The following is a 12121-nucleotide window of genomic DNA, read 5'->3' on the forward strand; positions in this document are numbered from 1 at the left end:
GTAGAGACATGTGATGCAAGAAAGCAAGCTTATACAGCATCAGCCAAAAAAAACACTTCCAATTTCACCCAACCATTTGCACAAAAAGTTTGTTCAGTTCTTCCTTGAACTTAAGCTGTCAACTTCCACAATGATGGATGGAAGTCTGTTCCAGCAATCAACAATCCTCTGGCTAAAGGAAAACTTCCTCACATCTATTTTACAACTGTATTTACTCAATTTGAGTTTATGCTCCCTCAGGTTCGTAATCTAAGAAAGAGGAAAAATCCCATCAGCATTGAGCCTGCTCAAACCGTTCAAGCCCTTATACACCTCAATCAGATCACCTTGCAGATGCCTAATCTCCAGAAGCAGCAACTTGCAGAACTTAAGCCTTTCTTGGTAAGAACACCACTTCATTCCTCTCACCATTTGTTGCCCTTCTCTGTACTCACTCTAGCAACTCTACATCCTTCCTAAAATGAGGCCTCCAGACCTGTACGTAGTACTCAAGGTGTGGTCTGATCATTGCCTTATACAAAGGGATAAGAACCTCCTTATCCCTGCTAACAAAATTCTTGTATATCATTGACAAGACCCCCAAGACCTGCTCTGGCAGCCTGTCTGCACTGCTCAGAAAACTTTATATCTGACTGCACAATTACCTCAGGTCTTTTTCATTCTCCACTACCCTGAGTGTAATACCACACAGGTGGTACATTTCTCTGGGGTTACTGCTACCCGTATGCAGTACTATGTTTGCATTTGTCAATGTTAAACTTCAGTTGACACTGACAATGCATTTGTCAGTGTTCAACTTCAGTTGCCACTTCTGAGCCCATCTGCCCAACTTTTCTAGATCCTGTTGCAGTAGCATACTGTCATTAACAACCCTGCCAACCTTTATGTCATCTGCAAACTTTGACTTTACGCCATTGACTTTTGTATATTTATCACTATCATTGATAAATATACAAAACAACAATGGGCCTAACACCCATCTCTGGAATCTCTGGAGATTAGTGGAATCTCCAGAGATTCCACTAATAACATTGGTCCATGAAGAGCAGTGTCCATTGATTTTCACTCTGTCTTCTCCCACTCAACCATCCTTTTATCCATTGTAGCAACTTGTCCTTAATGCCATACTGCTCCTTAATCTCATTTGTACAGTAGTCTTCCATGTGCAACAGTATCAAAAGTTTTCCTGAAATCCAAGTATATGATATCAAAATTTATTTTTTGCATCAAGTTCCTTTGTGACCACATCATAGTGCCGACCGGGCTAGCCAGGTGAGTAAAGTGCCTGCCTGGCAACCCAAAGGTCACGGGTTTGAATCCTGCCTCGGGCTTGGATCAGAGTAAAATGCAAAAATCTTGAGAGGTGCATTATGGCCACAGAAGCCGATGTGCCAACAACTAACAAAAAAAAAAAAAAAACATCATGGTATCCAATCAAATTGGTCAGACAAGGTTTCCCTTTAACAAACTTGTACTGTGTTTGAATTATTACTGTAGTCTTGTTTTGTCTTGATTCCACAATGCTTCTTTAACCAGTGACTCCATTATTTTCCCTAGAACAGAAGTAAATTTACAGGACATGAATCAACCTAACAAGGACATTTTTGAATATCCATCATCTCTGCAACCTGATACTAACCCGGTCTTGACAAACCTGGACAAGACTCAACTGAATGTGACATTTCCAACAAGAGCATGTATCAACCTAAAAAGGACATTTTTGAATACCCATCAGTGGACAATCCCATGCTAACCGAGGATAGGATTCTCCAGTCACCCGAAATGCCAGGGTAGGAACACTTGCTAACCCACCCACATGGCTGGGTAGGATTCCCTTTGATTTCTGCTAGCCTGGAAACATCTCAGGTAGGATGCTAACCCTGAATCCCAAGGTGGGATTATGGGGTTCTCCCCTAATGTGCCATTGGAGTTCTTGCATGCCTCCCTTTAACGTGACTGTTTATCCGATCCTCTTGAGGGCAACATCTCCCATTTTGCCTAGGTGTGAAAAATCTTGCCTCTTTCTCTGCATCCTCTGTCACTCTTTATTTATCCTCCCCCTTCTTGATGCACATCCTATACCCCTGATTCTAGTTTTTTTTTTTTTTTTTTTTTTAAATTTGGTCACCATTCAGAAAGCCCAGTCAGAGACCAGCCAGAGAATAATGAGCAGCTCGGCTTACCTCTTAGCACTGTATATGGGCAATGTGGGGGTCCCCCCCCCACAGGAACCCTGCAGCCAAAACACAACAGAACTCAAAACAATGCTATACATTCAACTTTTCTGGCTTTTATAGTGGTACTGTAGTACTTCCCAAGAATACTTGGGGCACAAATGCGGGGAACCACCAGTGGCACCTGACCCCAAACACTATGTACACTATATTTTGGAAGTTTTTGCAAGCAAATTTATTTCAGTTAGGATTGGAGTTAAAGCCTTTGTGTATTTGTGGTGAAAAGGAATCGTCAAAGAACATATTGTTTGATTGCTATTTGTAATCTTATTGTTTGATTAAGATCATTTATTAACTTTATACCTGAGTTAAGAGAAGGAAGAGACGAAATATTATTTGAAAGTAGTACAAATTTCTCAACGTTGCAACAATTTTCTGTTAAGGTATTTGGGAATATAAGAAGGTATTATTTAAAGCAATCAAAATATGTAGTAGTTTAAAGATCATAAATGAATATGACTATTAATTGGCAAGAAAGGATCCCCCCCCCCCCACAACACATAACAGTCATTTGTATTAGAAATGTAGAGGAATTTACAAATTAAATTTAAATAAAAATGAACAGAAGATAGCGAATAATTGGTTTGAACTTGAAATTATGGTGTTCTTGCTATTGACTCCCACTGGTATGATGGTTTTTGGTTCTTTTTGTTTTTTTCCTCCAGTGTACGGGATATTACTGGCATCCATTGTCTCCAGTGGATGCAGGATCGCTCCGTCTCTTTTTTTTGTTTGTTTGCTGGTACTCAGGCTTGGGTACAGAATTGCTGGCACCACTATATTGCAATACCTCCAGTGGGTGTAGGATTTTTGTGTGTGAATAATGTAGATAATGTGAAACTCTATGACAAGATATCGACGGTAATAAAAAGACGGTGTGTGGTGTGGTGAGGAAAAGGAGAAGAGATGGTGAACACAGCAAATACTTGATGAATGAGAATGAGAACCTAATAACCAAGGACGAAGAGATAAGAGGAACATGGAAGTATTTTGAAAATATGTTGAACGTGCAGGACAGCCAGCAAAAGGGACAAAGGCAGGTTGATCATAAAAGAGGGGATGAAAGCGAAGATACGGAGAGAGAACAGACAGACTTGACTTGGAATGATGTAGTGCCGGCATGGAAATACATCAAGACAGGTAAGTCTGCTGGTATGGATGAGATAAATGGAGGAAGGCTACAGGCGAGGCAGGGATAAGATTTGGGATGAGAGACAGGTGCCGAAGGACTGGAAAGAAGGTTTGATTATCCCGTTGTTCAAGAAGGGGAACAGGGAAAAGTGTTCTAATTATAGAGGCATCACACTGACATCACATGTGAGTAAGCTGTATGAGAGAGTGTTAGAATGGAAGATAAGAGGAACGATTGAAAATAGGATGGCCGAGCAACAGTACAGCTTTAGGCCTAGCAGATCGACAGTGGGTCTAATTTTCTGCATCAGGCAACTGATGGAAAAGTGTTATGAACAAAATAAAGAATTATGGATGGCATTTTTGGATATAAAGAAAGTATTTGATGCCATAAAGAGAGAGAAAGTGTGGGAGGTTTTGAGAAACTTGTGGATAGAGGAACATCTTGTGGAGAGAATTGAGAATATGTACACCAATACAGTGAGCAAAGTAAGAACAATGATGGGGCTGATGGAGAGCTTCGAAATAACATCAGGTTTGAGGCAAGAAGGCATCCTGTCACCATAACTGTTCATAGCTGTCATGAATGATGTACAATGTAGAGTGGTGGAACAACTTGGACAGGACCAGATGAACATGCTGTTCGCAGATGACTTCTGCATATGGCGAGAGAGCAGAGAACAAATGCAACGGCAAGTCGATATATGAGCTAGTATGGTCAATGAATTTGGACTGGTTTTCAGTCAGGAGAAGAGTGAAGTAATGGCTATAAAGAGGAGTGGCGAGCTTGATGGATACATTACAATGGAAGGGAAATAGCTAAAAATGGTTAACAACTTCAAGTATCTAGGAAGCACCATTACAAAGACTGGAGTAATAGACGAAGAAATAAGTAGAAGGATACAAGCGGGTGGGAATTTCTATAGGCAGATAAGAGATCTGATTTGGAACAGGAACATACCACTGAAGTGTAAGAAGGCTATATATCAGGCCTATTACGTACAAATTCTGACATATGCATCTGAAACTTGGACTATGAGGAAAAAGGATGAAAGCAGAATTCAGGGGCAGAAATGAGATTTGTGAGGAGAATATGTTATAAGAAAATATAACATAGAAGGAAAGAAAAGATGCAATAAAATCAGAAATGATGTGATTAGGGAGAGAATTCAGGTTGAAAAACTCCAGAATAGGATTGAAAGGTCCCATTTGAAATAGTTTGGACATGTCAAGAGGCGTTTGCTAAGAAGAATGTTTGATTTACAATTAAGGGACAAAAGACCAAGAATGAGATAGCAGGACATAATAAAGACCGATGTCATTAAAAGAAGAAGAAATTGGAGCGAAATCAATGACAGAGAGAAGTACACAGACAGGGCATGGTGGCGAGGCTTCATACGTCGACCCGTGGAATAGTGGAAGAATGATAGACGATGATGATGAATAATGTAGATAGCAGAAACTGGCCTGCTCGCTGGCTAGGGATGGGCACTGGGCAGCATTCCCTCCCCAAGTGTTGGGGGACTGCTGACTGGTGGCAAAGAGGTCTGGTACAATATTAACAACACACCTACAATGATTATATTAACACACATCAGGCCCTTTGTACAGAAATATATTAAAAATCATAACGGTACCAGGTGGAGTTGGATGTCTGTCCAGAGACCACACCCAAAAACAATTAATACATACATACACATATATATACAGGTAGTTCCCGACATTACCAGTTAATTCATTCTTAGCGTGCACTTGTAAAGCAGGAATTTATTTCCCATAGACATAATATTAAAAACAGGGGTTTACATTCTCAACAGTGAAATTAGTTATTTATTAGTTTATGTTTAAACAATGATTGATTAACCAAAGAAATGAAAACTTAGCCTTATTATAATTTGCTTGTAAAATCAAGCAAATTATAATAATAAAGAAATTATTTTTGACCTAAAAATGTTAATTCTTCATTATCATCATCGACTAAATGCATACTCATTGATCACTCATTATTGGCAAGTTTCAGATGCAGATGCATTCATTACCTTCAACTTAATGAATCCACGTTGGGATCTATTCAAAATACCATTCTTGTCAATTGGTACTCAGTTTGTTGTACAGGGAGTCGTCTTCTTCAGAAATGCTTCAAGAGGCATTTATTTCCAAGATAATCTTCTCTTTTCTTTATAAATTTCACGATAGCATGCATAAGCATTTTTTTATCGGAAAGCACAAATCGCAACTAACACGATTTGCGTAGAGTAACAAGTTTATGAAGCTTAAAAAAAAAAGATTGAAGAGAAGATTATGAAAATTTATTTATGTTTTTTTATACGATTGAAGGGTTCAGTAAAGGGGAAACACATTTCACCATAATAACATAAAAAACCACACAATTCCAGCTATCGGTATTTTTGCAAATGCAATAACGTGGAGTTTACTACCCATTTATAATTGCTGCAGTAACAGAAAAGCCCAAATTGTTTTTATTGTTTTATGGTCGTGACCTCCAGAAATGTACTTTAGAAAAATATCACAAAACCGTTCAAAATTGGTTCTAATAACAGAACATACGATAACAATGAAAGTGTAGTGCATTTTAATGATTTGAATTGGTAACTAATACAATTTACACTATAAAAATAACCTTTTAGAGAGTTATATAGCGGAAATGTCAACTTTCAAGGTCGTGGAACGAATTACCAAAAAACAGTGTTATTGAGTTCACATTACGATATTTTGAAGGTACAATGGTTTCTCTGGAATGGATTAATATAAAGTGGGGTACAGTTTTTTTTTTTTTTTTTTTTTTGGTAGTTGTTGGTGCATCGGCTTCTGTGGCCATAATGCACCTCCCAAGGTTTTTGCAGTACTTTGATCCAAGCCCGAGGCGGGATTTGAACCTGCGACCTTTGGGTTGCCAGGCAGGCACTTTACTGACCCGGCTAGCCCGGTCAGCGAGGGGGGGGGGGTTACAATGTATTGTATAGCTATGCACGTGGTTTGAAATGTGGGATTTATGAATGTTTAACCTTCATTTTTTTGCAATTAATGTTCATATTTTCAATTTTGTTGATACTTCATACTTGGAAAAAAAAAAAAAAAAAACTCGTAAAAGGGGAACTGTCTGTACATTTAAGAAGGTAGAAAAAATTTCAGATTCTGAAAGCTGCATAATTTTTTATGGATGATACTCTCAACACTGACCATTTATGACAGCCTTCTGTCTGGTATAGGATCTTACCAGTAATCAACAACTGAACATAGGATCTTAACAGTAATCCCAGTTTGTTATAGTTTATATAGCAGCCTTCCATGAGGAATGGTATCAAAAGTTTTACTAAAGTCTAGGTATACCTTGAAAGTTTTTACCTGCTTCCAACTATTTAATAACTATAGCATAGAATTTACCTTCAACTTAACGAATCCACGTTGGGATCTATTCAAAATACCATTCTTGTCAAGATGATCCTATGATCCTGACTTCATGATCTTCCCTACTACAGAAATGAAACTCTCTAACCTACTATCCAATTCCTCTTTAGTATTGCATTTGTGGATGGCGATAAATCTGCACTCCTCCAGACAGAGGGGACCTTTCTGGAAGCTAATGATGCTTTCATTAACATTCCCAACTGTTTTATACAATCATATACAGCATTTTTATTATAACTGAATATATCACATCCTCCCCTACATAAAGTATTTAATATATTGCATGTACAGTCAATTCTGCTGTAATGCGGTACATGTGTTCCTAAAAATCTCAGTGTTATGGTATTTCGCACATTACAAACAACATGACTTATGGAGAAAATAGGGATTAGGGGCAGAGCACTTAAAAAAAAAAAAGTTCAGTCAGGTAAATAAAACAGTAAAAAAAAGTTAGAAACCCAATAATATTGCTAACACAAGTTTAAACATCTTAAATTTCAAATAAATAATTAAATATTACAGTAAATACTGTATAGCACTTTACCTTGACAAGATATGAAGTTTGTTTGATTGATTGATTGATATTTCTGTTCACTGACATTTTTTTTTTGTATTATAAAATTTTAAACAGTAAAAAAAGATGAGCAATCAATAACGATGAACATGACAAGCACAAAAGAGAAGATTCTGAAAATTTAATTTGTTTTTTATATGATTGAAGAGGAAGGGGAAACATCTCACCATTACATAAAAACCTACAAAATTCCAGCTATTGGTATTATTGCAAATGCAATAAGATCGAGTTTGCTACAGGAGGAGCACATTCTTGAGGTCACTGCAAATTGTTTATATTGTTTTATGGTCGTGACCTCCAGAATGTGATCCTCCACTCGTGCTGTCCCACTTCACCAAAAAATCTGTTCGAACAGAAAATCTTGTAAATACAGTGAATAGTAAGTTTGATAATAAGTATCTCTGACCAATACAATTACAGGCAACCTCCGTATAACATGATGCTTCCACAACATGGTTTCACTCTAAGATGACTGATAAATTGCAGCATTCCTCGCACAACACGGTACTTATATAACACGGTTTTGCTCTAACTCGGTTAGAGAATTTCGGTAAAACTCGCATAACAGGGTATTCTTGAGCTTTTGTGTGTGGGGGGAACCCTGCTATTATGTTGGACGTGATTTTTCAACATTTCCGCTCTTTTTGAACCCTCCCACTGTTGACTCGCTAGTCAAAAAGAAATCATTGAGAAATCCCTGTATTTTATATTGTTGGGAAATTCCCACATTATGTTCTGTGCTTTTGAACTTGTGGAAAAATCTAGATTTCAAATTTTATTACTATTGGATGCCACACCAGGCCATCCAAATGTTGAAGTTGTGTTCCTACCACCATATTGTACTAGGTTAATACAACTTCTTTCATTCAGCCATAAGATCAAGGCATTATATCCACCTTTAAAACTCATTACATCAAAAAATCTTTACAATGGATTTTGGATAAAATTGATTCTGAATCTATTGAAGTAATGGAAACATTTCTCAATTATGGATGGTTTACTGCATTAAGAATATTAAACAGGAGCATCAAGAGATAACACGGTTCCCTACCACTTCTATTTGTATATATGTGTTTGTGTGTGTCGCTGAAGCCGAGTGGTCAGAAATGAGGGTACATAAGTACAGGCAACCCCCGTATAACACAGTATTTCTAAAACACAGTTTTGCTCTAACACATTTTTAATTTCAGTAAACCTCACATAACAAGGTATTTTTGAGCTTTTGTCTGGGGAAAACCCTGCGATTGCTGCGCAGGTCGTAGCACTACCTTCAGCTTGGTGCTGGGTTTTACGTTCACCTGGTGTTACTCGCAGACGAAATTGCACATGATCCAATATGAAAATCACGTTATACTCGCATTGTTCCCTAATATATCAATCATGTTGGAGCATATATATAAAATGCACGTTATAGCAGAACTGACTGTATATAAGTTATAACACTGACCAATCGTCCAAATCTGGTCTATTCATGTTAGCATGGTGAAAAAGAAAAGCAGCTTTTGGATGGAATCAGATAAGTGAAGATTGGTGCTGATTACAGAAAATGTTTGATAATTAAGTGTTTACTTGAAAGATATCATGAGTCATCAATCAAAATTTGGTTACAATATGTGATATCTCATTGTGTGGTATACAATATGTGATAGTGTGTGGATAATTACATAATAATACCCATATAATACTTTACATGTGAGCATGTCCTTCAAAATTTTGAAGCTTTATCAGGTAGATAAAACAGAATTCACTGAAACTAACTGTAGCTAAACACCTATGATACATATGTGCTGTGTTCATTAATTAATGAATATATTTTAGCATTTCAAAATATGTTTGTGGTTTTGGAAGACAGACAAATTAACAATTTAGGGATTTAATCTAGGCATGAAATACAATTGTAGCTATACTCACACTAAGACAAATAGCTGTTCCATGCATTATCCTATTATCGAGGGGGAGAATAAGGGAAAAAAAAAATTTTAATGGACTATTATATATTCATTTGCAGGAATAATTAACTGAATATTGTTGTATTTAGATTTTTCCTTTCTGTTACAATAAAATATAATATCATAAGATTTAAAATTTCAGGGTACATGATTAAACTAAAAATAAAGAAGAATAACATACTCTTATTTTTGGATCTATGTAAATGTGAACTTAGAAAAAACACTATTTTCAAACATTAACTCAAATGATTATTAAAGTCATTAAGAAAAAATAAATTTGTATTAAATGCTGAAACTTTATGATTTCTGGAAAATATTTTTCATAAAATACACATTAGAATAACTTAATTACAATATTATATATAAAAAATCTATATCAAATAACTTAATTGATGTCATCTTATATTCCAACCCATTGTTTTTATTAGTAAAAGCAAATGTCTCATGTGCAGTGGCTTAGGCACATGCCCATAAAATATGTAAACTGCAGTTAGACTACTTTTAAAAAATGTCTTTATAAAAAATAATTTAAGGTAATAAGAGCTATTAGATGCTCAATATCTCCTATATTATATTAATTATTACATAATTAAACAGGGATTACCTTGATTTCTTTTATAAGGAAGCTTCTTATCCAACTCTCCAGGTCCAACAACACACAAAATGATTAAAAGGATATTAACTAAGTCTTAATGTGTTCCATACCGCTAGAGTGAATGCAAATTAATAGTCCGGGATCAATGTCGAGATCCCAACCCTATAAATAAAGTTTAATAAATTTTCTATAAATCTTAAACCTTTCTATAAATTTTTATATTTATAGAAAATCTACGAACAAGGGTATGTTGTTACGTTATAAGAGTTACCACCCTGTATACCTACAAGAAATCGGTCAAGCTAAACCAGTTCTTAAATGCGTTTAAATATTCTATCACACAGAGTGGACTTCAGGTAGAAATAAATGAATTAACAAAAAGATTTCTTAACAGAGGTTATTCTATTACTTCTATCAACAAAATTAAATTGATTGCTCAAAAAAAAAAAATAAGAAATAATTACGAGAAAACAAATATAGACATAAACCATTTTATTACAGTGCCATACGTAGAATATTGGTTTAACAGGCTGAACGACTTGTATAAAAGGTACAGATATGAGAATAATAGCCAAACCTATTAACAAATTGCATACTTTATTAAGACAACAACATTTCTTTCAAAGACTGCAACTCACCGTATGTGGGCTCCACGAGGGGGTTTTAGAATTTTGTATTAAACAACACAAAGCCTCAGTTCGAGGGTTGCAAGCCGATGCACCTGAATTAGCATTTCATGCTGTGAATGAGGTTTATTTGTTCCTTTTTAATGAAGCCAAAGTCATTAATATTCAACATAATTACAGCAAATTACTCATTGCGGAAACACTAGAAATTAAATTATGCAAAAACGCCATTAACATTCGTAGACTGTTCCTAATATCTGATGATTGGTCCTATGAACGCATGCGTGATAATGATTAAAATTTTCTTTTAAACCAGACACACTGGCGTATCTTAGTTTCATTCCATCCTGTGAACACGTATCAATGAAAAGTTTCGTCCAACTTAAGGAGGAATAAATATGCCATCATGTAATTTTAATATTTTTAGATTATTTTAGTACTAGACACTATGTTTTCTGATGCCGATGGCTGTGGTTGGTGGTTTTGGGGTCAGGTTAGGGTCTCGACATTGATACCGGACTATTAATTTGCCTTCACTTTAGTGGTATGGAACACATTAAGACATAGTTAATATCCTTTTAATCATTTTATGTGTTGGACCTGGAGAGTTGAATAAGAAGCTTCCTTATAAAAGAAATCAAGGTAATCCCTGTTTAATTACGTAATAAAAAAATAATGTGGTGTCATCCAATAGCAGAAAAGTTTTTTTTTTTTTTTTTTTATTAAAAATTAGTGGCCACCCTGTTTATGCAAAAACTGGTATATGCTGCCACCAGAGCCACATATGTCCAAATTGACAGTTACCATGTGACCTGATAATGTCATTGGGCAGCAGTATAAGGAAGCTTCTTATACTTATACGGATTTCATGAAATATGGAGCATCATGATTATGGTGAGCCAATATGCTATTAATTTATTTGAATAAATGCATGTTTGCTTCAAAACTACAGGCAGGATGTTGTATACGGGATTACCTCGCATAGCGCAGTTTTGAACAGCGTGGGTGTCGCCATTTACAAATTGAAAAAAAATTAACTGCATTATGCACCAATACATTTGATATGTATGTATATATTAAAATGCCAGTACGTAAGCCAATGCGTTATGGATTCAAGGCCACACTGACTGTTGTCGCAACTCCCATTATATACGGACTCTGTTAGCAATCATTCATTAGTAAACACTAGATACCGAGCAGCGAGGTCATTCACTGTGCGTAAGCTGCACAAATATTTTTTGCTGTGTATTTTTATTAAAGATTATTTTTTAAAAACGTTACACCTTTATACGCAAATATGAGTGGAAAGAAGAAATGTAATGGTGCTGAGAGTTCTAGATCCAAACATCGAACGAAGTACGAAAGTAAGGCAGGCGTTTCAAAATGACATTCGATGTTATAAAGAGATGTATGCAGATAAAAAGAAGAAAAAAACTGTGCAAACTAAGCTGATCAGTTATTTTTCAAAATAAAAATACAGTACACACTTCATTTATATTCTTTTGGTATGTACATACTGCAATAAAAATCATTTGTGCTGTACTTACTAGTATTTTTCATTTTGTTTGCAAAAACTTCGTGTG

At 35.9% G+C, this 12121-nt stretch overlaps 1 protein-coding gene across 1 annotated transcript in view; it reads right to left on the reverse strand.

Annotated features, from left to right (window-relative positions):
• LOC150087046 (uncharacterized) overlaps nt 1–12121 on the reverse strand; it is a 221252-nt gene that overhangs the window by 140576 nt on the left and 68555 nt on the right. The window lies entirely within an intron of this gene.

This window comes from Mastigoproctus giganteus, chromosome 4 (genome assembly GCF_048544385.1).
Source record: "Mastigoproctus giganteus isolate SK-2022 chromosome 4, ASM4854438v1, whole genome shotgun sequence".
Taxonomy (NCBI): Eukaryota; Metazoa; Arthropoda; class Arachnida; order Uropygi; family Thelyphonidae; genus Mastigoproctus; species Mastigoproctus giganteus.